The sequence below is a fragment of the Urocitellus parryii genome, chromosome 1, assembly GCF_045843805.1.
Source record: "Urocitellus parryii isolate mUroPar1 chromosome 1, mUroPar1.hap1, whole genome shotgun sequence".
NCBI lineage: Eukaryota > Metazoa > Chordata > Mammalia > Rodentia > Sciuridae > Urocitellus > Urocitellus parryii.
Window position 1 is genome coordinate 43,775,384 of NC_135531.1, and position 27,806 is coordinate 43,803,189.

Here is a 27,806-nt window from a genome sequence, read left to right on the forward strand (position 1 = left end):
AGACAGGATGAAAAATCTGGGACATGTAGAGAAAAAGATCTCTTGTTGATGATGCTAATAATGAATCTATATGTTGCATAGAACATTAACTCATTATTAAAGACTTTCCCAGGAGTCTAGACCTTTTATTAACATGGCTCCCAATATCTTTGGGTACAAGAAATAGGGCCCAGACTTAAGGATAAAGATGGGCCTGGTGTCTGGTTATATGTGCACATCCAAAGATGCTAGCAACATCATCTCAGAAGGAAGATCGTCATGGTGGGCCAAGGAACTGCTGAAGGTGACATTAGAACTGTGGGTCTTCAGAGTCTATACATCATGTGTGCTTATATAAAATATGCTAATGTACTTACCACCTGCATATGACTGATTGCAATAACACATGCAAAGGCAAATTCATCACACTGTGGAGCTGCCTTGCAGAATCAGGATCCACAAAATATCTTGCCAGAGTAGTTAGATAGATCATATTTAATAGGGATAAGCATATGTCAGTCCACAAAACACAGTGAAGGGTGGTTGAACCTGTGGGTTTTGTTGCTCAAGCTTCCCTCACCCTGCTGTTAACCTGAACCTGATTGTTCTCTGAAGACCAGCTCTGTTCCACATTCAGCCCATGGGCTAATTCAGTTGGATTGACTGGATTCAGGGGACGAAACATGTGACCTGAATCAAAGCCACTCAATATTTGCATTATCTTGGGCAGAGACTGATTCAGGGATGTAACCCAGTTAGAGTCCACGAAAAGCAAACATATTTGACTTATTGTTGGGAACAATACTCTAACTTTGTTCCACCAACTTGGTGACATTTTATGGATGGAAAGCCTGCCTAAGAAGAATGAAAACTAAAACAAGGAGATGAATAGACAGGGCTCAAGAGAAGAAAAGAGTCGAGACCTGGTGACATAATTTAAACTTCTGAATCAAGCTGCATCTTACGTTGGCATCATCTCTAGAACATTTACATGTGCCAATCAATTATTTTTTTGCTGAAGTCAATTTTCATGATCTTGTGTGTATGTTTTGGTTTTCTTTTTAGTCACTGAGAGAGTTCCAACCAATAAGAGGTTTTAGTGGTGGCACATTAGAAAGGAACTTATGGTTTTAGTTGGATAGTTAGCTCCATAAGAATTAGTGATGTTTTAATAAACTAGAAGAAACACTGGCTCCATTATTGACAGTCTAGGTATCACATTGAGGAAGGTGATACCAGTCAGTGTCATACTGCAGTTTATAATCTATAGGGTAAATGGGGCTACAGGTAGCTAGAGAGCATTCAGAGTGAACACAATGAGGTATGAATGAACTTCATTCATGTGACATGAGAAAGAGTTGAAGGAAATAAATGTGTTTTCTCTGGAGATTATTATTCTGTGAGGTCATGATAGTAGCCTTTAGGTATATAAAATATGCATGGCACAAAATGGCAATGCCACGTTAGTTATTTTTAAGCGTTGAGTTCAGTGGCATTATGTACATTCACATTGTTGTGTGATCATCACAACCACCCGTCTCCAGAGAGTCTCCAAGACTCTCTACCCATTAAACAATAACTTCTTATCCTTTCCTGCCCGCAGCCCTTGGAAAGCACCATTCCACTTTCTGAGTCTGTGAATTTGACTACTCTAGGTATCTTACATTTGTAGAGTCATCAATATTTGTCTTTTTGTGTTAGCTGATTTTGCTTAGCATAATGTCAGCAAGGTTCATCCACACTGGAATGTTGTAATATTGATTTTTGTTCCTTTCAAAGCTGAACATTCCACTATATGTATGTTCCAGATGGTGTTTATTCACTTATCTGCAGATGAACATTTAGGTTATTTTTGCCTTGTGGCTATTGTGAATTTGCTGCCATATACATAGGTGTTCAAGTCCATTTGAGACATTGCTTTTAATTTTCATTGGGGTATATACTTAGAAAGGGAATTGCTGGATCATATGATGATCCATTTTAATTTTGGGGGGAAACCACCATACTGTTCTTCATAGCAGCTACACTACTTTATATTCTCACCAATGGTACACACGGGCTCCAATTTCCTCATGTCTTCACCTCCATATATTTTTTATTATGTGTGTATGTGGCTTTTGTTTTTTGATAATAGTCATCTTAATGATATGAAGTATTCATGATTGTAGAATATGTTTTCATGTGTTATTGGTTATCTCCCCTTAAATTTGAGAGAAATGTCTGCTCAAATCCTTTGCCTACTTTTATATTGGATTGTTTGTTTTGTTGTTGTTGAGTTTATAGGAGATTTTCTTTGGGGGGGGAGGGGTACTGGGGATTAAACTCAGGGGCACTCAACCACTAAGCCACATCCATCCTCAGCCCTATTTTGTATTTTTATTTAGAGACAGGGGCTCACTGAATTGCTTAGCACCTCGCTTTTGCTGAGGCTGGCTTTGACCTTATTATCCTCCTGCCTCAGCCTCCAGAGCCACCTGTTTCAAGCGTGTGCCACCACGCCCGACTATAGGAGATCTTTATATGTATGGATATTAAACCTTTATCAGATATATGATTTACAAGTATTTTCTTCCATTCTGTGATGTCTTTTCACATTGTTGATGTTATCTTTTGGTGAACAAAAATTTTACATTTTCATAGAGTTCAGTTTGACTATTTTTTCTTTTGATAACCATGATTTTAGTGCCATATCCAAGAAATAATTGCTAAATCCAGGGTCAACAAAACTTTCCACCTATTCTTCCTTCTTCTTCTCCTCCTCCTCCTCCTTCTCCCCCTCTTCTTCCTTCTCCTCCTTCTTCTTCTTCTTTTATTTTTTGGTACTGAGGATTAAACCTAGAGTTGCTTTACCATTGGGCCACATCTCCAGTCTTTTTTATTTTTATTTTTATTTTGAGACAGAGTCTCACTAAGTTGCTTAGGGCCTCAGTTGCTGAGGCTGGTGTTAAACTTATCTTCCTGCCTCAGCCTGCCTAATTGCCCCCCTCTACTTTCTTCTAAGAATTCTAGGTCTTATGTTTCAGTCTTCCATCCATTTTTAGTTAATTTTTAAATATAATATGAGGTAAGAGTCCAAGTACGTTATTTTCCATGTGACTCTCTAGTTGCTCAAGCACTATATGTTGAAAAGACAATTCTTTCCCTACTGAGTGGTCTTGGTGCCTTGTTGAAAAGCAGTTAAACCATAGATGTATGGGATTCTTTCTGAGGTCGAAGTTCTGTTCCATTGATCTGTATGCCTGTGCTTATGCCAGTATCACTCGTTTTGATTAGTATAGCTTTGCAGTAAGTTTTGAAAACAGGAAGTGTAAGTACTCCAACATTCTTTTTTTTTGTAAAATTGTTTTGGCTATTTGAGGTCTTTTGAGATTTTATATGAATTTTGGGGTGGACTTTTTTACTTCTTTAAATGCATGATGGGCATTGTGAATAGTATTGGATATACAGATTGCTTTGGGTAGTATTGACATCTTAACAATATTAAGTCTAAAATCATGCTATGTGCATATATAAATATACCACAGGGAATTTCATCTTTATGAATATGTAGAAAGAACCAATTAGAAATAAATAGACGAGTGAAAGAACATCAGTAAAAGAAGGAGGATGGAGGAAGGAGGAGGGGAAGGAAAAGAGGGCCAATGGGAACTTAAATTCCATGCATGTATGATTTTGTTGAGATGAACCCAACTACTATATACAACTATAATGCTTTAATAAAAAATATATTAAGTCTTCTCATTCAGGAAACATAGGGTTCTTTTCATTCATTGGTAACTTCTTTAATTTCTTTCAGCAATTTTTTTTTGTAGTTTTCAGTGTATGTCTTTTGCCTCCTTGCTTGCTTATTTCAAAGTATTTTATTCTTTTTGATGCTATTGTAAATAGGATTGTTTTTCAAAGGACTTTTATGCAATCAGCTTTGTGGTTAAGTTGTTCTGTGAAACTTCAGCAGTTAGAAATAGCAGTGGGTGAGTGACAGAAAGGTATTTTAATTGTTACAGCTTTGTAAAAAATGTTCCAGGTCACTGCAAGAGGTAATAAACTTCCTGTCACTGAAAATGGCCAGTCATGGCTAGATGACCACCGAGGAAGCGTGCATAGTAGGAACTCAGAGCAAAGCACAGGGGAGGGAGAAGGAAGACCTGAGAGGCAGAACAGAATGTCCTTCAGAGCTACTTTTATCCCTGGATATGATTCTAAACCACAGAGTGATTAGGAAATAGGAAATGAGGGAGCTTCCCTAGAAGTTGTGTAGAAACAGCTGGTATAAACTGTGGTCAATGCAAATAACCAGGCCTAACCTTGACAATGGTACAAAGAATCTCTGGAGAAATGAGAGTGGGTGGTGTACAAACAGCAGGTTCAAAGAGAAGGTCAATTGATGGTTCTTATGGAATCTAAAAAGTGGGGGCAGGAAAAATCTTTTCCACTGAAGGTCACAGAAGCACTTAAGATATCCAAGTGATCTATGTGATTTAACAATGACTGTCTACCCATTTGTCACCTATTCATCATATGGCTATCTTTGTTTCCATGGAGCATGTTTTGGATGGCTCTCGCCTCTTCGGGTGAAAGCTAAACAGACATTGAGGGGCATAAAGAGAGATTTCAGGGCTGGTATGTTGAAACATGCTTGCAGTCCCAACTACTTGGGAAGCCGAGGTGGCAGGATCACTTGAGCCTATGTGTTAGAGTCCAGCCTGGACAACATGTCAAGACCAGAGAGAGAGAGAGAGAGAGAGTGAGTGAGATGGGGTGGGGGAGGGAAAAGGAAGGGGAGAAGAGAGATGAGAGGAATTCCAGAATGTACACAGAGGAAGACAGACTGACAGTGGAGAGAATGGGAGAGACATGAAGAAATAAGAAGAAAGTCGCATGTGAAAAAATGTAGATTATATTTTGTAAGCAATTATATATGATATATGTATGATGTATAAAAGACTGAAAGAACATGCATCAAAAATTAGACTATCTTGGATATTCCTTTGAACTTTCTATACTTTCTAAATTCTTTATGATGAATTTGCATTTGTTTATATTCATCAAAGTTAACCAAGTATTTTTTTTTCTTAAATGTTGAATGAGGAGTGTGGTTTCTTAGCTTCATAGTAATATGCTACTAGTTAAAGAAGAGACAGAGCCTAGGATGTACATACCTAACAAGTTCTTGATATTTCACAAAGTTCTCAAACCGGGAAGAAATCTGTTTTTCTAATTCTGACCCTTAAAAGTACCCTAGTAGTGTTTTTTTTTAAATTGGGTTAAATGTTTTAAATTGTCATAAAATTTTACCAACAGGAGGATAGACGTTCTTGAAATCATCTCTTTCCTTCATTTTTCATGATCAAAAAACTCACTGGTTTCTGTGTGTCATAAATTCTACCTAATCCCAAGGGCCTAGTGTTAATGCTGGGTTTTCAGATGTATGACAGGCTGTTAGCAATGCTATGGGTCTTCAGAGTGTCTCAGATTTTACACCAACGTGGGCCCCTTTTTTAGAGCTTCATATAGTGGCTCTGCCCTGAGGTTCTGTTGAATTCCTTGGGAAAGCCCTCAACTGCATCAGTTGCTAGGCCCATTTTTTCCAAGTTATCTAGAGGTCAGCTTGACACTTGTTCTGCTTAAGTTGTGACCCTTTTGTGGAAAGGCCAGGTTGAGTAAGGGCAGGTTGGGTAATGCAATGTCAAGAGTCCAATCCAGATGGTTTGAGAGACTTTCTTTTGTTTATTCTCTTCTGTGGTTCCTTGGGTGACTGAACCTACCCTAGAGTCACCCATGAAGTCTGGATTCATTTGGGGCAACTAGAGAGGATACACGACTTTCTTGGATTATTCCTTGGAATAGAGCTGAGTGCCTCCAAAGAAAGTACATTTTTTCATTCATCCATTTACTCAGCTTCTACCATAGACTAGTAAAAGTGTGAGAACAAAAGTGGTAGAATCTCTGTCCCTAAAAGCAATATGACATGCCCTGGTGGGAAGAAAAAATATCTAATTTATCATTGAAACACTGGGAACATTATGGCAGGATACGGAGGAATCACTTAAATAATGGCTTCCTGTGCATTTTCCTAATTTAAATCTCTCTTTTCTCCTGTAGAATTATCCTGGATGCTGTGGGACAGTGGAGAAAGGGCATTCTCAGGGCCACCCAGAGTGGTCTATTCATGAGACGGTGAGGCCTTTCCACCTTGAGGGCGGGGGCGTGCTTTCACTGCACCCTGATGCCTCCGTGTGACAACATTGCCACCCACTGGTGATGGAAAGCCTGTGTGGGGCCTTGACCTGGGCTTCGAGCCAGGATGGTGCCTGTGCTGCTAGGTAGGATTAAGAGCCAGTCTGGAACTCTCCGTCCAGGCAGGAACAAGTTGAAGGTCATTGATACAGTTGGCCACCACTGAATCACAATTAGCCTTCTGTGACTCTTATCACAGCACGTGACATGCAGCACACACACACGGGGCAATAGAAAAATGCTAGGGGGGCTGGGGATGTGGCTCAAGCGGTAGCCGCTCGCCTGGCATGCGTGCAGCCCGGGTTCGATCCTCAGCACCACATACAAAGATGTTGTGTCCGCCGAAAAACTAAAAAATAAATTTAAAAAATTCTCTCTCTCTCTCTCTCTCTCTTAAAAGAAAAGAAAAGAATAATGCTAGGGACACAGACTCTGGGATTTGACTGCCAGGGGTAGAATCCTGGCACTGCCACTTACCCACTAGCTGTGAGATCTCAGTTAAATTGCTTAACCTTTCTATGCCTGTTCTTCTCTTGTCAAATGGGAAAGGAATAGTGCCTGCCTCACAGAGCCGTCCAGACAGCTAAGTGAGTTCATTCACACCAAGTGTTGAGAGCAATGCCTGGCACTGAGTATGTGTTCCAAGTGTGTTAATTAACATGCTTATCCACATTTCTACTTTGATATAGATAGGCACCTGTCTCTTCTTTGTCACTAAAGAGATGTTCTCAGCAGGCTGTCCTGACTTGGTGAACTGAAGCAGTTTGCTATTTCACATTTTCTTCTCCATTCCCTCATGTGCATTCTCTTATAAATTGTCAGTCATGGGGGAAGAAGAGAAAGAGTTTTTTGTTTCAACATTTTAAAGAAAAATAACTCCAAACTTCCTGCAGTTACCAACTGAGAGAAGAAAGAGGCAAAACAACTTTGGTGATGTGGCGTGGGAAAGAAGGGATTTCATCCTGAGTGGAGGAGAGTCTTGCAACATTATTATCTCAGGAGTAATATCTGGCCAACACAGGCCTTTCTCTGTAACCAGATTTATCATGCGATACTTGTTGTGTGTTTCTTTGAATCTCTGCATCCCTGTGTTCCTTGGGGTGCTCTTCTGACCTGTGGATGTTTTACCATTTTTAGTCTATCTCCTGCACAGATAGGAGCCTTGAAAATGGACTTCTCTGTTTTTGGAAGTGTGTCTGTGTTGTCCTTCAGTAATGATGCCTCAATATTAGTGTCTCTTTGAGAACTTTCTGGATTTTCTGACTTCTGTAATGCCTTTGTATAGAATGCATTTTAACTGTAATAGCACCAATTCTTAAAAAGACTATCTTTAATTTACAGAACATTTTCGAGTCGGGTAACTGTATTGGTTGCTCAACTTAGTCTGTATGTTCTACTCAAATGAGTTTTCTCAACCACTAAAATTTTGTGGAAATATTTTTGAAGTTGAAGCATTGTGTCAGAATGTTCTTTGGCAATTAGGAGGTATACATCTTAAATTGACTGTGCTAGCCTAGCTGGCTTTTGGATACTGAAAAGTAAACTAAGTGATGTTATGTCAACCGTCCTTTCTCCAATCTCCCTTTCTAACTTCTGAGTAGACTATATGACTCCACCTACCTCTTTTGCTTTTTAGAAGGGGCAAGAGTTGGAGTCACATATTTGCTATTTTAACTGGAGACTGTGGGGTTGGGGTGGTAGTGACAGGTGGGTACAGAAGCAGGTTTCATGTAGTTTGGAGCCAAGCAGACTCAGTGGAACATGACAGGTGCATATTGAAAACCTGGGAAGGAGATTTTAGGATTATTTTCTACAGATCCAAAACTAGTTCTGGTGGGTACAAACTAGAATAAATGAGACTCTGAATAACCAGAGATATTCAGAAACAGAAGGATATCTTGTGATCTAGTGTGTTCCTCTCCACTACCCCGGTTAACAGGTTCTGGCCAAATGTATCTTGGGAAAGTTCTCAAAGAGACACTAATATTGAGTAGCAAGTGGACCCCTAAGTTTCCATGCATGATTAATGAGAACATCAATGTACCTAATGAACATGGGTGGAGAGCCAAATGGTGAATCACCTATCATTGCAAGAACAATGACTGTTGGGCTAGGAAAGAATTGGAGAAAGAGGTCTTCCTTGGATGTAGTAAAGGGCATCCTCCTGGGCCCTCCTCTGTGCTGTCCCTAGTGCCTTGGTCTTCTGGAAATAATTTTACAAAACCAAGTATAAGTTAGGTGGCTGGCCCAACTGCCCAAATTTGAACAAGTCTATATCATTCTATGATTCTTGAGCTTTGCCTTGTCCATGAAGCTCTACTGTAGCTGTGTTCTGTCAGAGGGACTTCTATGGTGTTCTCACTATCTGAATTCTCTTCTCTCCCTCTCATCAGTGAAGCATTTTCAGATTGGACAGGATTTCTTCCTTCTTTAAATTTTCTTTAAAATTTCACTGATCTCCCAAAGTGTGCTTTCTGTCTACAGTCACAGACTGACAGTAGTTCCTTGAAGACTGTATTATGGGTTCCTAAAGATGCTTACAAGCAACTGAAATGGAATTTCTTCTCATGACATGGGGATAATTTCTGGGTACCCACCTTGGTTTCATTGTTGCTTGATAAAAGGCATAGAATAAAATCCAACCTGCCCTTCATTGGACCTCACTAGGATTCACACTAGAGTTTATACTCACTGTAGCAAAAATGAGTTTGACACATAACCCAGAGATGGGAGCACAGTTGTGGAGAGTTGGCTGTACAATGGAGGGGAAGAGCTAAAGTTACCAACAATGGTAGAAAGGTTCTACAGAGGGGAAGAGTGAATTCTTTTAACATGTTAAGAGAAATGTCAAATGACTGAGGAACAAATAATTCTCAGACTGAAACACAGAAGAAGAATGAAAATTTTCTACTTTATTTTCTGCGGTTAGCCTAACTGGTAAAGACAACACACATACACACACACACACACACACACACACACACACACACAAAGGCACCTATGGGCCAATTCAATCTGAAAACACAAAATTCTAAGTTGTAAATTAACTTCTACTGGATCAAATTCATTTGGGTTAAAAGAACAATATAACATGGCCAAATGGAGCTTATTCCAGAACTAAAGATACTTTGATTTTAGAGTATCCGTTAATAAAATATATCATACCAGAGGGACAAAGCACGATGAGATGAGCAAAGACCATAAAAGCATTTTATACTATTTGGTATCTGTTCCTAAAAAGCTGTTTTTAGCAATAGATTATATTCTTTAATATGATTAAGTATATTTATTTCAAACTAATTGCAAACATCATACCTAATAGTGAAACAATGTAGAAAGAAAGGTATATGACACATTTGAACTGATATTATAAGATAAGCAAAGAAGAAGTGGGATATGATAATCATGAAGCAAGATCAAAGCAATTATAACTTAGTAGTCGCTAATTTTTATAGGTGACTTATGTTCCAGTCACTTTCCTAACAATTTAATCTTAGGCCATTTATTTGTCTGAACAACTTTATGAAGTTGGTAAATGAGGAAATTGAAGCAAAGAAGGATTTAATGACTTTTTTTTGGAAGTTTCACAGTTATTAAGTGGTAAAGTGGGACTAGAAACCAGTTCATCTGACCTGCAGCCAGGATTCTCACCCACTATGTAGCACTTCCCCTCCTCATTTGAACAATTTACAGTAGTTCACCCTTATCCAGTTTCAGCTCCCCACAGTACACAGCAGTCTGAAAATATCAAATAAAAAATTCCAGAAATAAATATTTTTTTTTAGTTTTAAATTATGCCCCATTTCCAGTAGCATTACAAAATTTTTTGTAGTTCCATTCTATCCCACATGGGTAATGGATCATCCCTCGGGCCAGTGTCTCCATGCTCTATATGCTACCTACTCATTTGTCACTTAGAAGCCAGTTTGCTTATGAGGTTGACTGTCACTATATTTCAGTGCTTGTTTTCAAATAATGTTTTTTTTTTACTTAATAATGTAAATTTTATATTATTAAGTGTTATTTTACCCAATAGTGGCCCCAAAGGGCAAGAGTACTGGTGCTGCCACTTCAGATATGCCAAAGAGGAGCCATCAAGTGCTACATTTAAGTGAAAAGGTGAAAGTATACTAAGATATTTGAGAGAGACAGAGGGAGAAAGAGATAGTGTGTGCATGTGAGAAGGATAGACCACATTCATGTAACTTTAATTAAAGTATATTGCCATAATTGTTCCATGTTATTATCATTTACCATTGGTAATCTCTTGCTGGGTCTACTCCTTCAAATTAAACTTTACTCTAGATATCTATGTATAGGAAGAAACAGTACAGGTAGGGTTTGGTATTGTCTGTGGTTTCAGCATCCCCTTGGGGTCTTAGAATGAAGATTAAGGATAAGGAGATTCATGGTAATTACCCATCAGGCAGCACAAGGGAGTCAACAAAAGAATTAATACAATATGATTAAAACAATTAACAAAGTTGGAATTTAAAAGTAAGTATAAAAGTACACAGTCTACATTAAATAATATTAGGAGAAAAATAACCCATTGCAATGAAAATACAAAATACATAGCAATATACCCCTCTAAGATATTCATAATTCAAGTGAAGAAAACTATGTAATTTTATTGCAAGATATATAAGAATAGAATTTATGAAAATATATACTATTTTCCTAGTTAGGAAGGCTAAATAGTATAAGAAAAAATTAATTATTACCATATCCATTTATGTTTAATGTCTTAACTTCAATCAAGTTCCCTACAATTTGGGAAGAAGTTGAGGTCAGGAAGATATTAGCTTTTATTTGTAGCAATATGTGGACAAGGGTATGTTTCAAAGAAGAAAAAAGAATATAGTCAAGTATTTGATTATCAGTACTCAAAAAAAAAATACTGGTTACATTGGTTTTCTTCCAGATAGGGGAGCTGGGTGGCTAGAAAGAGGGGAGTGGGTGAAGTACTGATTGGACACGTTTTAGATCTTGAAAATGTGAGATTACATTACCATTTCAAAAGCAAAAAGAAACAGAAAAAGGAGATTCAAAACATAGGTAAGAATATCCAACGTAATTGAAAAAACCAATATTGAAGAAGATTTCTTCTAGTAAACAGTACATTATAAAACTGTAATAATTAAAATAAGGGGGTTCAGCCTAAAGACTAGAGAGGTTACAAGAGCAGCATGAAGCTCAGAAAAGTGTGTGGCAGTCACGTGGAAGGTGGAAGCTAGCAGCTGGCCTGGCTTTTGAGCCAAGGGCAGAGGGCAGAGTTTGACCTAAAAGGCATCTTAGACTCAGAGTACAGAAGAGTGGAGGCTGAGAGGGAAAGTGATGATACTCTGAAGTCAATGAGCTTCCCAGCAAAATTAACTTTTTTTTTTTGATAGTGACGGACCCTTATTTACTTACATAGCAGTGCTAAGAATTGAACCCAGTGCCTTATACATGCTAGGCAAGCACACTGCCACTGAGCCACAACCCCAGAGCAGATTAGTTACCTTCTGATGAGATTTTTCCTTCTCAGGCTAATTTTTCCCCTTCCAAGTAAAAATGGGTGCTTTGCCATGAATTCATTGTGGAGGAGGAGGCAGCTTGAAGGGTGGGCTATTCTCTTGTCCACACGACCTTAGGTGAGTCACTTATAATAATCACTAGCACTTACTCGGTGATTACTCTGGACCAGGCACAGTTCCAAGGACCTTGTATGCATTACTTCATCAATCCTCAGAGGATTGTTAGAACCCTCTTCATAACCACCCTATATCCTTATAAGTGGGCAATTACTGTGCGCCGGGTGCAGATCCAGGTGCTTTGTGTTTATCAATTAATTTAGTCTATTGCAATCCTCTGTAGTGTCATCATCTCAACTTACAAGGAGAGGAAAGCAAAGAGCAGAGATGTTAAACAGCTGGCTCCCACAGTAAGTGACAGTTCCAGGGCCATACGGTTCAGGGCACTGTAAATCCCCCTTTGTAAAGAGTGAGGGAGTTGGATTATATTCTCACTACCTTCCAATTTTAAAAGTACTACTATTCTAAGGCAAAGCACCTCCAGGAGCCATCCTAAGATTGGTTTCTTCTGTGGCCACCTGAAACCAAATACCTATGCACCCATCTCAACTCTTCTTTTATTCAGTGGTCCCTGCAAGGCAGTCTACTTGTAGCCCAAACTCTAGGGTAACATTGTGTAACCAGAAGGATGCAAGTGCCATTTGGGGTGAATTTCAGGTGCCCCTCTCCCAGTTTTTTTTTTAAATGAGATTTAAAAATAAATTTAAAAAGCAGACTGTGTCCTGTTCACCCTGGTGAATGAAAGATCAAAGATGCAGTCTGGTAAAGTTGGTGAAACCATGACTAAAGTATAGAATGCCAAGGTTGGAAGAATTCTTTTTACTTTTTTCTTTTTTTTTTTTTTAAACCAACTGCTGTTTTCATGTGACCTTGTTTACTTGGAGAAACATCATCTTGTCCGCTGTGCAGAACAGACTAAGTAGGAGAATGATAAAGAGCCCACCCACGGAAGTTTCTGTGCTGGCAAGCCAAGTCCTCACCTTGCAGGTTCCTGTTCTCATTACCTTACATCCACTGGTCATATTCCAGTGTCACCTGACCTGTCCTCCTCAAATGCTGAGGCTATTCTTTGCTCCAAAGGCAGGCTGTGATAGTGAGCCCAGGCCTGTTGGTAGAGCTCCCAGCAGAGGGAAGCCCAGACCAGGGAGGCCACAGCTGGCCCAGCTTGAGCAAATGAGAGAGGGAATTGGGCTCTCAGCTGAGAACTCTAGCAACCTCACCTTTTTTTTTCCCCTTCTCATTCTAAATGTCAAGAAGAGACCGATGTAGTAGGCTGGTAGAATCCAGAGGTGTAGCTTGGTATGAAGGGGAATATGAGGGGGATTGAGGGTCAGAAGCCCAAGTTAGCATGGCAGCTTTGCCCCTTGTTCTTTGTGGTTTGGGCAAGTCATGTAACATCAGATGGACCAAAAATGGAACCCATCTTTGAGGCTATGGTAAGGATTAAATGAGGCAATAGTAATGAAGAATTCAGCACAGTATATGGGAGCCCAGCACATGGGAGCTGCTTAATAAACCAGAGTAGTTGTTCTTCTGAGTTCTGGTTAATACTCTTGGCCTGATCTGTTTCTCTTTGGGACTTACTCCCCAGCCCTAGTATGAAGCATGAGTTGCCATGGATCCATCTTACTGGTGAGAAGCAGGGAAGAACACAGTCCTTTGTTAGTTGAGGTTAATACAAGGCTTTATATACTATATTCATTCTTGTAGTGCTAGACAGTTATATCAACTTCACAATTAGAAAAAAAAATTAACTCTGCTGGAAACAGTTGACACCTAATACTGCAACATCTCTATCCCCAGATGATGATTATAAAGGATTTAAACAATTCTGTGATAAATTGAGACAGACACAACATCACCTATGCAATATTCTGGCTGGGAATGCAAACTCCAATTTGAATAACAAGGAAGTCTCAGATAAACTCAAAAAGAAGAACTTGATATTTAACAGAAGAGAGAGACTATAATTTTAAAAAATGTTGATATCATAAAACACAAAGAAAGTCTGTAGAAATGTTCCACATTGAAAGAGACTAAAGAGGCATGATAACTAATGTAAAATCTAATCCTAGACTGGATTCCTTACTGGGAAAACATTCTATAGGAAAGGGAGAGGGTACACAGACATAGATAGAGCAAATGTTAAAGCAAATGGAGCAAAATGTTATCATTAAGTGAATCTATGTAGAAGAGATCCAAGTATTCTCTATACTGTTCTTAATCTTACATTTCTGTAAGTTTGAAATCATTTTCAAACAAAAAGTTTTAAAAGAATTAGAACACTAACTGAAAGAGTTTGGAAAAGTTCAGCCAGGGCTTCTTTCTATGTCCCTAAAAGGATCTGGGAAGGGTGGAAGGAGAGGAGCACTCAGGTTATTGGAGGCCGAGCCTGTCCCAGCTGCTAACTGAGGAGAGATTCCAGAATGGACTGATCTGCCACAGTCTTTCCCAGGTATTGGTTGATGGGAAAAGAGAAGGTACTCTACTAGGGAAGAGGCAGAGAAAGGAGCGGGAGACCGCCACCTAATCTTCATCTTGAGTGGGCAGAGTCGTTGGAAACAAAGATTCTTCTTCGACCCTTCTTTTCTATGCTCCTCTTTCTTAGCTAAAAGAGGGAGAAGGCTGAACATCTACTCAGAGGGAATAGATCATCTGACTATAAACCAGCTAATCTTTCTGAATCTGAACTGTCAATCACAGTTCTGAAAAACCAATCACAAAATTCTCCTTGTGGCTGGGTTTCATTCCAGGCTCCCATTTAAGGTCTCTGAGTCTGAAATCAACTGGAAGCAAATCATGCTCCTCTTCTTCCTGCTTCCTATGGTATTCCTGTCTAATCTCTGTTCTTTTCCCCAAACTATAAAAATTTGCTTATTCTTCCTTTCAAGGCATCTGGTTTTCATGCTGTGATTTTTAACTTTTGCTTTTTCAGCAAAGTACAAGTCTTTTTGTTTACCATTCCATTTTTTAAATGAGAGTCTAGAATTTAAAACCAGCACTTCTGTGTGTCTGAGCTTTAAAAATCTAAAACACAAAGGGATACCAGCTTGATGGTGCAAATAAATGTTTCATTAACTCGACTTTTTTGTTGATGTCTTTTGTTTTGTTTAAATTAAACTTTATAGTTGGCGGAGGAAGAAACATACTGTGCTGGGAAGAACATGGCCCTTGAAGTCAAACAGGTTTAAGCTGGAATCCTGGCTTTGCTGTTATTCTGTGGTAATGTTGGGTAGGACAAACTTTATGAACTGCCTCATGGGTAAAAGGTGGTAAAAACAATGGGGCTAATACGAAGATTATCTGAGTGAGCTAAGTATAGTCCTCAGGACAGAAGCCTGGCTCTGCTCAACGCTCAATAAACATCTCTAAGCATTAAATTATCCATGAAAGTGCCTGCACTGAGTCTGCACCAATAGATTACCCCTCCCACCTCTTATATGATGGCTTTCCTTCTTACTTAAAGGAGAATGGATTTTACCTAAAATCAAGATATGAGAATTATGTGCTTTTTGTTGTTGTTGTTGTTGTTGTTGTTGTTTTCTAAGAGTTAACTTCTTACTTCACATGGTGGGTCAAATATTGGCTGTAAAGATATGTCTGTGTCCTAATTCCTCAGACCTTTGTCTTACTTTTTATGGCAAAAGAATGAAAATTACATTAGGTGTGAGAGCAAATGCAGTTAACTCAAAGATCTTGAGGAATTTATCCTGGATCATCTGGGGCAGAAGGAATTTGAGACATGCACACGGAGAGACAGACAGACACACAGAATAAGCCACATGAAGATGGGGACAGAGATTGTAGTGATGAGGCCACAGTAGACTGAAGCAAGGAAAGATTCTTTCCTAATGTTCTAGAAGGAGTATGGACCCTATTGATATCTTGATTTCAGAATTGTAGTCTCCAGAACCATAGGAAAGTAAATTTATGTTGTGTTAAGTATCCCAGCTGGTAGTAATTTGTTATAGCAGCCTGTGACATAAAGCACTGTATCACCCTGGGCTGGGAGACAGACCTTTCCTCTCATGGAAACAACTGGGTGCCCAGAGTCCCCCAGGTGTCTGCAAACACTCCATAATGCCTCATCAAACAAGTTTCCTTATAGAACCAATGCAGGGCCTGGCCTTCCTCATTCAGCCACATGGAGGGCTAGCCTTTGGGACCACCCTTGTTTCTCTGAGGCCTGGGATGCCTTCAGGCACAGCAGAGCTTTTCTTTCTACAAGTAGTGGCAAAGCTTAAAATGGAAAAATCTTCAGTTATATAATATGTTGACTTCAGCAGGAACCTCTGTGTTCTATAGTAAATGATTTTACTACAGGTCCTTTCCTGCATGTGGGCTTTGAGAGGGAAGACAGCCAGGAAGAGCACATGGGAACAGAGAGCTGTTGCTATGGTGAAAGCAGAAAACACAAGACAGGGGTGGGAGCACTGAAGACCCAGGCTTCATTCCCTCAAGTTCATAAAGCAGGCCAGAGGCATGGCCCTGACCCCCTGGCCTTTCAGATAACCTGATCTTTGAGCTTCCAGCAACTCTGTGGATGCATAATATCATCCACATTCTACAGAAGACTGAAGCAGAGGAGATCAGTTTGTCCAAGTTCATGCAAACGGAAGAGGGCTAAGAAAAAACTTGGTAAATGTCAATCTGCCACCAAGACCCTGACATGAGGATGTCTTGATGCTTCTAGATAAACGGAGATACAGAAAAGTGCAGCAGGCAGGATTCCGATTTACCAAACCCACCTTGTTAGGGCCCTGCAGGTCGTTCTGCATCACATTGCTCCAGCATCCTCTGGACAACCATGAACCAAGTCCAGGCCTACACCCATCCCAGAGCAGTTTTGGGGGTCAGAGATTGCCTATGAATAGGAAGTATATCCTGTTGATCTGTTGTCTGGGTGGAGAATGTCAAAGTCTTGGTCCCCTCTGTTAGTAATAGTGGGGTATGATTATTCTCACTTCAAAGGGCCCACCCAGAACCTCTGTGCTTCAGTTCTCCCATCTGAAATGTCAGGGAGTGAAGCAGATGACTGGTCCTCAATCTTTGCTGCATCTCAGAACATCCTGTGGGGCATCTGTCAGGCCATACCTTACACCAGTTACATTGGAATCTCCATGGTGGGACCTGGTATCCACATTTTCCAAACGTCCCCAGATGATTCCTATGTGCAGCCAGGTTTGAAAACCAGTGGATCCCATGCCTTTCTAAGGTTCTTCCAGATGTCTTCTGTCAACATCTGCATGTGAGCCCAGGGCCACCAAAGTTTCAATTCTTCAGAAATTAAGAATTCATGAAAAATTCCCCACTAAAGCTCCACACTCAACTTTTCCAGAGAAAGTCACTTCACTGTGGTTTGCCTAATGATATAATATTTGAAATCTATTCAGTGGTCCGAACCTATGGAATATGAGTTTTCATGCTTTTAAGAATGAGAAAGGATTAGCCGAGGTGCCCACCAATGGCTGAATGTTGGAGGCTGCTACGTAGGAGCTGAGCATGTACCCTTAGCCTTGAGTAATGAAGGTGTGGAACTGGCTTCTGCTCAGCGTGAAAGCAGGTGGACTTCAGGTGGACCTCACCATTGCTCGGCAGGGGAGTGTAGCTCTGGGAGTGGGCTGCCCTCCTGTTCTCTTGTAACACTATGCTTTTACCTTATTTGGATGGAATGTTCTATTGAACAGCTCTCCCCCCAAAAAAACAGGGTTCCAGGCATGCTCGCTGTCTCTTGCCTGCCTCTCTTGTTTTACTCTTGCCCCCCTCGTGGGTGCTTACAGCTGAGGTGGAGGAGCCGTCTTTGAACACCCTGAAAAAGGTATTTTCAGTGAATGTGTGGTTTGTCATGCCAGCCCAATTCACCCTAGTGACCCTGGTTCCGTAACCCATGCGGGACATGGGCTAGAGCTCAATATCAAAAACATGTAATAACATGCATAATGGAATTTTACTAAGCTATAAAGAAGAATTAAATTATGTCCTTTGCTGGTCAATGGATGGGCTGGGAAAACACCATGTTATGTGAAATAAGACAGACTCAGAAAGTCAAGAGTCAATTGTCTTCTATTGTATGCAGAAGCTAGAGAGAGGGAGGGTACAGGATTATGAAAAAAGAAAGAAAAAAGAAAAGAAGAGTGGTGGTGGTGGGGAAATTTCAGGAAAATAGAAAGGAATTTTCAATAGAGTAGAGGAAGGGAATTAAGAGGAAGAAAGGAGGGAAGGGCATGGGGAATTATTAGGGAATGAAATCTACCAAATTAGGCTATGCTTATTACAAATATACCACAATGAATAATACATATGTATGTATTATTTATTGTGTAATATTCTTATATTATTCATTGCATGTATATATGTATTGTATGCATATATTTATATAATATATATATACACACACATATGTATCTGAAATTATAATGCACTAGTTAAAATAACAGTAACAACAATAGAAGGGAGATCAGTAGAGTAGAGCAAGTGGATGGGGAAGGGAAGAGGGGAGGAAAAGGAAAGGTACTCCAAATTCATAACTTGAGATTGGTCAAATTATGTTATGTGCATGTATAAATATGGCAAAAGGGATCCAGTATTATGTATAATTTTCAAAATAAATAAGACAGAGGAAGGATTAATGAAATAATGAAACTATTCAGGTATCATTTTGTTGATTATTACTCTAGAGCTTGCTCTAAATGGTACCCTGGGGTTCTGAAAAAAATAATGAATGTAACCTAGCCACCTAGCACTAACTCAGGGCTGAGGACTGCTAAATGGAAGCAGGAGGTGTACAGTATTTTGCATTTGAGAGACTCCCTGTCCAAGGTGGTAATGTAACAACAGCACCAGCATGAATTGGAAATACTTACTGCACATCAGACAATGTGACAGGGGCTTCTTATGTATTATTTGAGAACCTCACAGCAATCCTGATACTTAGGAATCATTTCTTTCATTTGATTGTTGAGGAAACTAAGGACCAAAGAGGTTAGGTAACTTGCCAAGATTACACAGCTAAGAAGTAGTAGCTATCTGCCATTCTGACCTATGTCTGTAGGATTTAGAAGCCCCTGCTATTTTCACCGTATCTTTAGAAAGAGAGAAAGGATTAAGAAATAGAAATAGAGATAGCAAGGAAAGGGTTAACTTTCGTGGGAGTCAATCAGGCCTAAGGTGGAGGAATTGCTGTGAATTGCTCATATGAGAAGTTATAAGAAAATAAATATTCCAAATTAATATTTTAGCTGCGTTTTGAGCTCATTGCTGTTAGAAGGTACTGCACTGGAACACATGAATTCATAATAAAAGGCTAGCTCTTCTGCAGTCAGTCCCAGTTTCCTCAAATTAGTTTTCAAAAATAAACCTATTGTGTTACTTTGGATTACATGGCTCAACAACGTCATTTTTTTAGCCAGTGTGAGTGTTTTGGTTCTAAGGAGATTTTCACTTTTGCTGATTGCCATCAGTGGTACAAAATGTACAAAGGAGAAAGGGTGGTGTTGGGCAGAGCTGTAATAATCCCTTTTTCTATGGTGCTTATATCCAAACGCAATGGGAAGTAGCACACTTTGAATGTAGACACACACACACACACACACACACACACACTATTCAAATGAGTTGGAAATACACTATATGTAGATATACATTTGTTAACCCTGAAATCCAAATATAAATTATTTGAGATACTCACTGAGTTCAAATAATTCACCCCTGAATCCAGCTATAGATTGAGGGGTAGTAGACACTATAGCCTGGGCAGCTAATGGGGAAAAGAAGCAATGACTTTTCTTAATGATGCTTTCACAAACCACCATTTCCTGTTGTGGCAAAAACAGTGAAATCACCAAAGGAATTTAGGACCTTGAAGAATACTCAGGGATTGTAGAAAGGGATTTAGATATCAGATACTTAAAAAAGATTCTAAACTATATTTATTAAATTTAAAGAAGGGAAATTTCCTACACATACATAGAACAGATATATAATCACACATAACATATATAAATGCTTACTATGTATACAAAATGGACATCTATAGACCATATGGCTACATACATGCTTATCATAAGGGGGAGTCAATTTCATAGCAACCTTTTCGTGTAGAAAATTATCTCCAATCTGGAAATTATGAGTAAGGAAGTTACACTCTGTCATTGCAAGTGATGACATAGTGACAAGTCAGGGTGTAATCTCAGAGGAGATATTGTATCAACCCAAAGTATGTGTGGGTGACCTCTGTTCCTGAAGGGAATCAAGAGGTGCTTATGAAGCTATAGCAATAAGACATGAGGTTAACAGATAGGAAAGAGAGATGTGATGTATTCTCCTTATATTACTTTCGCTAACATATTTTTTAAGGATTTAAAAAAAAACAGAATGAAGATGACACTATCTGAAACAGTATGCTTGAAACCCAGTTTTTAAAATTTGTGGTAGGAATACTTCAATAAGACAGACCATAAGCTTCTTTTTTTCTTCCAAATGCTTCAAATTAGAAGTGACCATTCAGAGCAGGTTTGTTTTCTGGGCGAAATGCTCTACACACACACACACACACACACACACACACACACACACACACCCCTCCCTCCTTGCAACCACAAACTAAAGATGCTAAGAACCAAAGAATGTATTAAAGCAGCATTTTACCTTTTTGCTGATCGAACACAGAAGAGGTGCTGAAATCCATGGTAGCCTGTCTCATCATCAGAGTGGCAAAAAACATCCAGGTCTCTAGAGAGTAGAAAACACCATCTCGCACATTGCAGTCAACACAACAGTGAGATGTGGTATCGCTGGCCAAGACCCCTATTGGAGAATTGAGGATACATCAGAGCTGCAGGTTGTTATCAAGGCAAAATGATGAAAATAGGTAAATATTCCTCCTGCCAGGAAAAGAGTTACTCTTACAGCCTCATTCACTGGCTATACTTGTGTGTAAGTATTATGCACCCTCTACCCCAAACAGATCAATAAAACAGCCCAAATTTTTAAAAAAACAGTATCTGTGGAGGCCACCTGCCTTGGATCCAGGCCAGGAAACCGCAGCAGGTTACAGAGCTTCAGCAGCTGGAATGTAGCTTTAAACCATCAGAAATCTCAATGGGTGAGTGAAGATTCACAGGGCCAGACAGAGCATGTGCAAAGCTTCCGATGCAGACTGCATTCGGCAGTGTTCCTGGTGGAGTGCGAACTGCATTTGGGTCATGTGAGCAGAGAGTGCCATCTCAATGGAATAGGACGTAAATATTGTAGCAGATGTCTGCTGGCCATGTGCTGTGTGGAATAATTACCCATTTTAGCACCTGACTTCAGGCTCCCTTCAGCACTGGTCTCTGATTGACAGGGAGGTTGGGATTTAGAAGAAGCATTGGAAACGTTATGTTTCTAGGCTCAAGAATTTGTGATGACAAAAATTAAAACAGTCTGCAGTCACAAGGGTGTATATTGCAGCGTTGCGTGGTAAAACCTGAAAAATCACTCAAATATATATCACTTGAGGAGCAGCTGAGTAAATGGCACTACATTTATACTTTAGATTGAAAGTGGAAGGTAAGTAAATCTACATACATTCAGCTGCTTGTGATGTCACTAATCTATTGTTAAATGAAGCAAACAAATTACATATTTTATTTGGTTGTGTTTTTATAAAACCAGTGACCACTCATTGCATTATAAGTGTTTATATACATTTAGAGAAACACTGAGAAAGACACATACTAAACTGTTGATATTGATTACCTCAGGAGATTGCAGTTACCTGTTCTTTATCAATCTCTGTATTTTTTGGCTTATTATAACAAGTATGTTTTTAATATTTGCAACAAAAATCGAATCTAATCTATGTATCTATATATCTCTATATATGTATATATATGCATATATATATGTATGTGTATGTGCATATATATATATATATATATACACACACACACACACACACACACACACATACATATTTTGTACTGGAAATTAAACTCAAGGGCATTCAACCACTGAGCCACATCCCCAGCCCTATTTTGTATTTTGTTTAGTGACAGTGTCTCACTGAGTTGCTTAGTGCCTCAGTAAGTTGCTGAGACTGGCTTTGAACTCCCAATCCTTCTGTCTCAGCTTCCCGAGCCTCTGGGATTACAGGCATGCACCACTGCGCCCAGCCTAATATAATAAATTTAAATGAACCAGGCTCTACATTCTAGACACAATCATATTTTTGGATGTGTCAAACAGCCATATGGTAGCTGTTCTCATAAATGCTGCTGATAATGTTAAAGAGCTGTTTTCTTTTTAACTAATTAGTGCATGAATTTGGAAATAAAATCAGAAAGCATTTTCTTTGCATATATATACTTTTATTTATACACTTTTATTTATTTATTGTTTTTCTGATCCTGGGGAATGGATCCCCCATGCTAGTCAAGCACGTTGCTTCCAAACTACATCCCTAACCCTCACCTCATTTGTTTTGACCTGGACTGATGTGATTTCTCATTTGTGTTCTTTGATAGGTAGGTTCCTTTTGTATGTCTTACCTCATGGTTTGTGGAATGGTCCACAAAAAGTTACGTTCGGGTTTAAAACCTCAGAACTGGTGAATGTGACTTTATTTGGCAAAAGGGTTTTCTCACATGTAAGTTAAGGAGTTTATTATGGTTTGGGTATGTGGTATCCCCCAAAAGTTCATGTGTGAGACAATGCAAGAATATTCAGAGGAGAAATAACTAGACTAACAGAGATGTAACCTAATCTGTGGATTAAACCAGTTGAGTGAGTGGCATAACTGAGTGGTTACTGTAGGCAGGTAGGACGTGACTGGACTAAAAAGTCACTGACATTGTGACTTTGGGATTTATATTTTTTCTCCCTGGATCCTTGCTTTCTCTGCTTCCTGGTTGCAATGTCCTGAACTGCTTACCTCTGCCACACCCTTCCACCATGATGTCGTGCTTGTCTCCCTTCCAGAGCTATAGGGGCGGCTGACCATGGACTGAATCTCTGAGACTGTGAGCCAAAAGAAACTTTTTCTTCTCTAAATTGTTCCTGTCAGGTATTTTGATCACAGTGATGCACAACCTGCATAAAACAGAGCTCAAGTTAAAACCTTCCTGAGTTCTCTGGGTGGACCCTGCATCCAATGACAAGTGTCCCTGCAAGAGACACACAGAGAGAAGAGAGGAGGCCATGGGAACACAGAGGCAGAGATTGGATCCAGCCATGAACCAAGGAATACTGGTAGCCATCAGAATCAGGAAGAGATAAGGAAAGGACTGTCCTTGAGAACCTTTGGTGGGAATGAGACTCTGCCAATACCTTGGCTTTGAGTTTTTGGTCTCCTGAACTGGGAGAGAAAAACTTTTCTGTTGTCTGAATTCACCAAGTTTGTGATAATTTGTTACAGTGGCTTCAGGAAATTGAAACTGAGAGAGACACCCAACACTTATATGCAAAAATCTCCAAAACTATTACATTTCTATGAGCATTTATCATTACCCAAACCAAATTAAAATGTAGAGACATGTCCATGTTTGTAAAAGGACTACTTTGGGGTCAAAGATAGTCAAATTGAATGGAAAAGACATGAGCTTGAGTTTGTTTTTTGTTAGTGTGATTTGGGCAAGCTACATAATTTTTTAAGACTCAAGTGTCTTAATCAGTGTTGTAAGAACTCCATCCCTAACTTCTTGTGAATTGACTGTGGTAATTGTTCAGTCCACTTCCTGGGCTCAAACCTAGAGATCTTTCTTTCCAACCAAAGCCCAATGTAAGATAATATTTAGTTGTATCTTGCAGTGCATTTTGAATGCAGGGTGTGTAGCCAGAACCACATTCAAAATGTAGAATACTTCTATCACTCCAGAAGGTCTCTGGAGTCCCTTGCATGCTGTCCCCTTGCATGTGGAGCATGAATTCTTGGGGGAAATTCTTGGTCTCCAGAGACCTAAGGGGAAATCTCCAAATAACCATCTTCTATAAATTATACCGGTCTTGCAGATTAGGATGGGGTCCTCATTCCCAAGTATTGAAGATTAAACACCTGAGAAATGCCAAGGCAAGAAAACAAATTTTATTTAAATAGAACAGAAACAGACTTCTCCAAGAAGGGAAGGGAACCCATAGTTGGTATCCCTGGGATTGGTGGTGTCTTGCATTTTTATGGACCCCCACCGCCTATCTTTCTGTCCATATGCCCAAAAGGCAGGAAAGAGTAGCCCCAGGGGGTAATTATTTGTGTTAGAAAGTGGGATCCTTCCCCTCCCTTGGAGATGTTAGCAACTGGTTGATGGGCAAGTTGTATTTCTTTTCTTTTCTTTGATAATCAGCTATCTGTCTTTGCCCCTGTCTCATAAGAATACAGAAACCCTTCCCTTACCAGAACAGAAAGATGAGCTTCTTCATATCCTTCTACTCTGTCGATAATTGATGCTGTTGCTGCATGTTTGCTAGGCTTCCTTGCCCAGATGAAATACAGAAAGGATTTCTCACCCTGTTCCCATACTTGGATATATTCAGGCTCATATTTTTGCTAGGCTTTGCTTTTGTCAAAACTAAGAATAATTTGACCTTCATTTAAAAATCCCAAACAGATATCTTTGCAAACTTTTTTGTTTCTCTGAAATGCATTTGTTTCATTACTACATTCCCATCTCAGCTGGAAACCTTGGGGATTTGCATTCAATTGCATCTGGATGGTGGCCACTTCCTCAGCAAACCAATGGATTGGGGAAAATACAAAAAGCAGAACAACAAAAGCAACCCACCATGCTTTTAAATATCTGCCTGGATGGAGAATTTGCCAACATCTCAGAAGTGTTTTTAAGAAGTTCAGACTTTGACCACATATTGGCTACTTCTATTTTTAACTTGTGAATGATCAGCTCAAATGAAGTTCTGCGGTTTGAATTAAGTTATCACTTCATAGAGGTCTGGTTCCAGCGATCTCACTCCTCCCCTCTGTTCCTTCCTGGCAGCCTCTGGAGTGTTTAGGAGAATGTTTCTTTGCATTAATTTTTTGAGAGGAAGTCCTTGAGAGGAGTCTAATTGAGCTTGGCTCCTCAAAGTTCCTTGTAAAGTTAGAGAAGAAAAGTATGGAGTTGCCAAGGAGGTTAATGGAAGAGAAGCCTGTGGCTGTTTGACTGCTTAAATTAGTTGCTAAGGAGGCAAAAGTTTCACTCTGAAGAGTTGCTCTCTTTTGTGACCATAGACTATACCACTTCCTGCCACAAAGGGAACATAACATTGAATGTTTTGTTGCTTCAGTGCCAATCCCTGCCAGCTGCAAGAACAACTTACAATGTGAGACATTCTTGGTATACAGGAGCCCCAATTTGATCATTGTAGGTTAAAGCAATGCTTCTGAAAATTTTAAAATATTTTTTCAGTTGTTGATGGACCTCTTTATTTTATTCATTTATTTATGTGCACTGAAAATGACCCCAGTGCCTCACCTATGTTAGGCAACTGCTCTACCCCTGAGCTACAACCCCAGTCCCACTTCTGAAATTTTAATGGGTGCACATATTAGCTGGGGGCCAACTTATGATGCATATTTTGATTTAATAGATCTGGGTAGGATGCCAGAGATTCTAAATTTCTATCAAATGCCCAGACTATTGCAGGTAGTTGTTTCATTCTGGGTGTTGTAAACAGCTAGAATGTTTTTCAAAGGTAAAAACTATGCTCATTTTTTATAAAGAGGCTTACTACTGTCTTGTCACAACCCAGTTGTGCCAGCGCAGTGGTGTAGGTTGTGGGAAAGCTGAATAAAGTGCCCAGAGACAGCATGGAAAACATGGTTTATTAGGAAAAGCTTGTAAGAAATGGAAGACTGCCCAAAGAAGTCTGCCAGTGGCAACAGGCTGACAGATAGCACCTCCATCCCTCAAGATACTTTGCCAAGCAGTGTCCCCTCTCCCTAAGGTCTGATGTCCATTGATGGCTGGCTAGATGAGTGACATGCATCCTTTCCGTAGTAGTGTCTTCAGTTCTGCTTCCATCCCCAGTAAGAGAGGGCCTTATATGTTATGCTGCAGAAGCAGTGACGTCATTAGCATTAGCTTGCTTAATTTGACAAGCATCCCAAGGAGCAACCAGCCTGGTAGATATGTAAAAAAATAGCTTTCTACAGATAACACTAACTTGCTCTAGTTCCCAGTGTGCATGAGAGAAATCCTGTGATATGTATCTGAATTTTTTTTTTATCTAGGCCTGCCCTCTTGTTCCCCAAACTTGGCTAGGTTTTTGGGAACAGAGAGGGGGTATTCACGATATGGTATTTTACTATCCACTCCCTTCCCCTGCTTTAGGGACAATTTAACTATGGAACAGTAAAAACACAGAAATATAAACTAAGCCCTCAAAGGGCCTCAAAAAACAAATCTGTATCAGAAGTTAGCCAGAGATGGAGATTGGCTAATGACTGGGAAATATTACTGCCCTGAACTTCTGCAGCTATTTTAATGAGTAAAAATGGAGTTGTCCTGGGGCTAGATGTTATCAGAGCCCTATGTATTGAAGCTTCCCTTAGAATTCTGCCCCATTCTAGCTCCACACACTTGGCCAAATTATAAATCTCTCTAAATATTTCTCTTAATATACATGCTGGAGATAATAATAGCTCCCCCAAAGGTGGTTGTGAAGATAAAATGGGATGACAAATGGTGATGTGTCCCTGCTTGGGTTTAGTCTTGGCAGCTTAGAATCAGCTCAGTGGAAGATTTACATCACAGAAAGTACTACAAGTTAGGGACATGTCTTTTTTCTGTTCTGTTCTTTTCTTTATCCCTCCCTCCCTTCCTTTCTTCTTTGAGATTGGATTTACCACCACATTGCCAAATATAAAGTACCTGGTACCTAAAAGAGCTCGGTAGGTTATTAATTGCTACTTCCCTAACTGTTGTTATAGTTTGGAACTTCAGTGTTCCCAAAGGTCTGTGTGTTCAAGGCTTGGCCCCCAGTGCTTGAACCCCTCTTAAGAGGGGTGGACTAGTGGGAGGTCCTCAGGTCACTGAGGATATGTCCTTGAAGGGAATTGTGTGACTCTGAACCTCTTCTCTGTCTCTCTTTTTTGCTTCTCAGCCATGACTGCATGGTTTATGCCATGATAGTCTACTACCAGAATGTGCTTCTTTGATACAGACCTAAAAGTAAAAGGGCCAAACAGTCCTGGACTGGAACCTCCTAAACTTGTGAGCCAAAATAAGCCTCTTCCTTCTGGACCTCAGGTATGCCTGGTTTAAAGGGCTTTTTTGTTTTTGGTGCAGTACTAGGAATTGAACTCATGTCCTTGTGCATGCTATGCAAGCATTCTACCAATAAGCTACATCCCCAGTCCTATCAACTTTAAAAAAAAATTGTGAGTTATCTCAGGGATTTGTTACAGTTACAAAAAAGCCAACTAACATCATTACCTTTTCTGAAGTCTTCCAGTACCTATAGTTTGAAGTGCATAATTTACTGATACCAATGTTCTTCTCAATAAATTCTGTAATTGGTTTCTTTTCAAGAAATGGTACATTTGGGTCTCCAAACTGGATGCAGAATGAAGTGTGACCATAATCTGCCATTTTCCTTGCTTTGCTTTTTCATCTCTCTAAGGAAAACACTAAGCATAGTTTCAGAATTTGGGGAGCTCATTGTTATAACAGGTTTGATCCCCTCTATAGGAAGCATCAGAGTCCCCGTTGTACAATCTCAGGGGAGAGCTCAGAGTGTTAATGTGTCTCCAAAGCTTGCATTATGACAAGAATCAGCACCGGGAGGGGTAGAATATTCTTACTATTTAATAGGTCTAGGTCCAGTCACAAGCTTTTACATATTTGCCTAAATAATCATAGGTGGTGAATTAATTGGAAGATGACACCTGCCATAATATGTAGCTAGGTGATTTCCTAGTGTGCATTTGAACTGAAAACACACTTGACTGTCCTGAACATAAGAATCAGCCTAGCAAGCCAAGAGGAATGCCCTCTACTTTTCTCTCCTGTTGCTCTAAATTTCTCTGTTCCTTTTCCTGGCCTT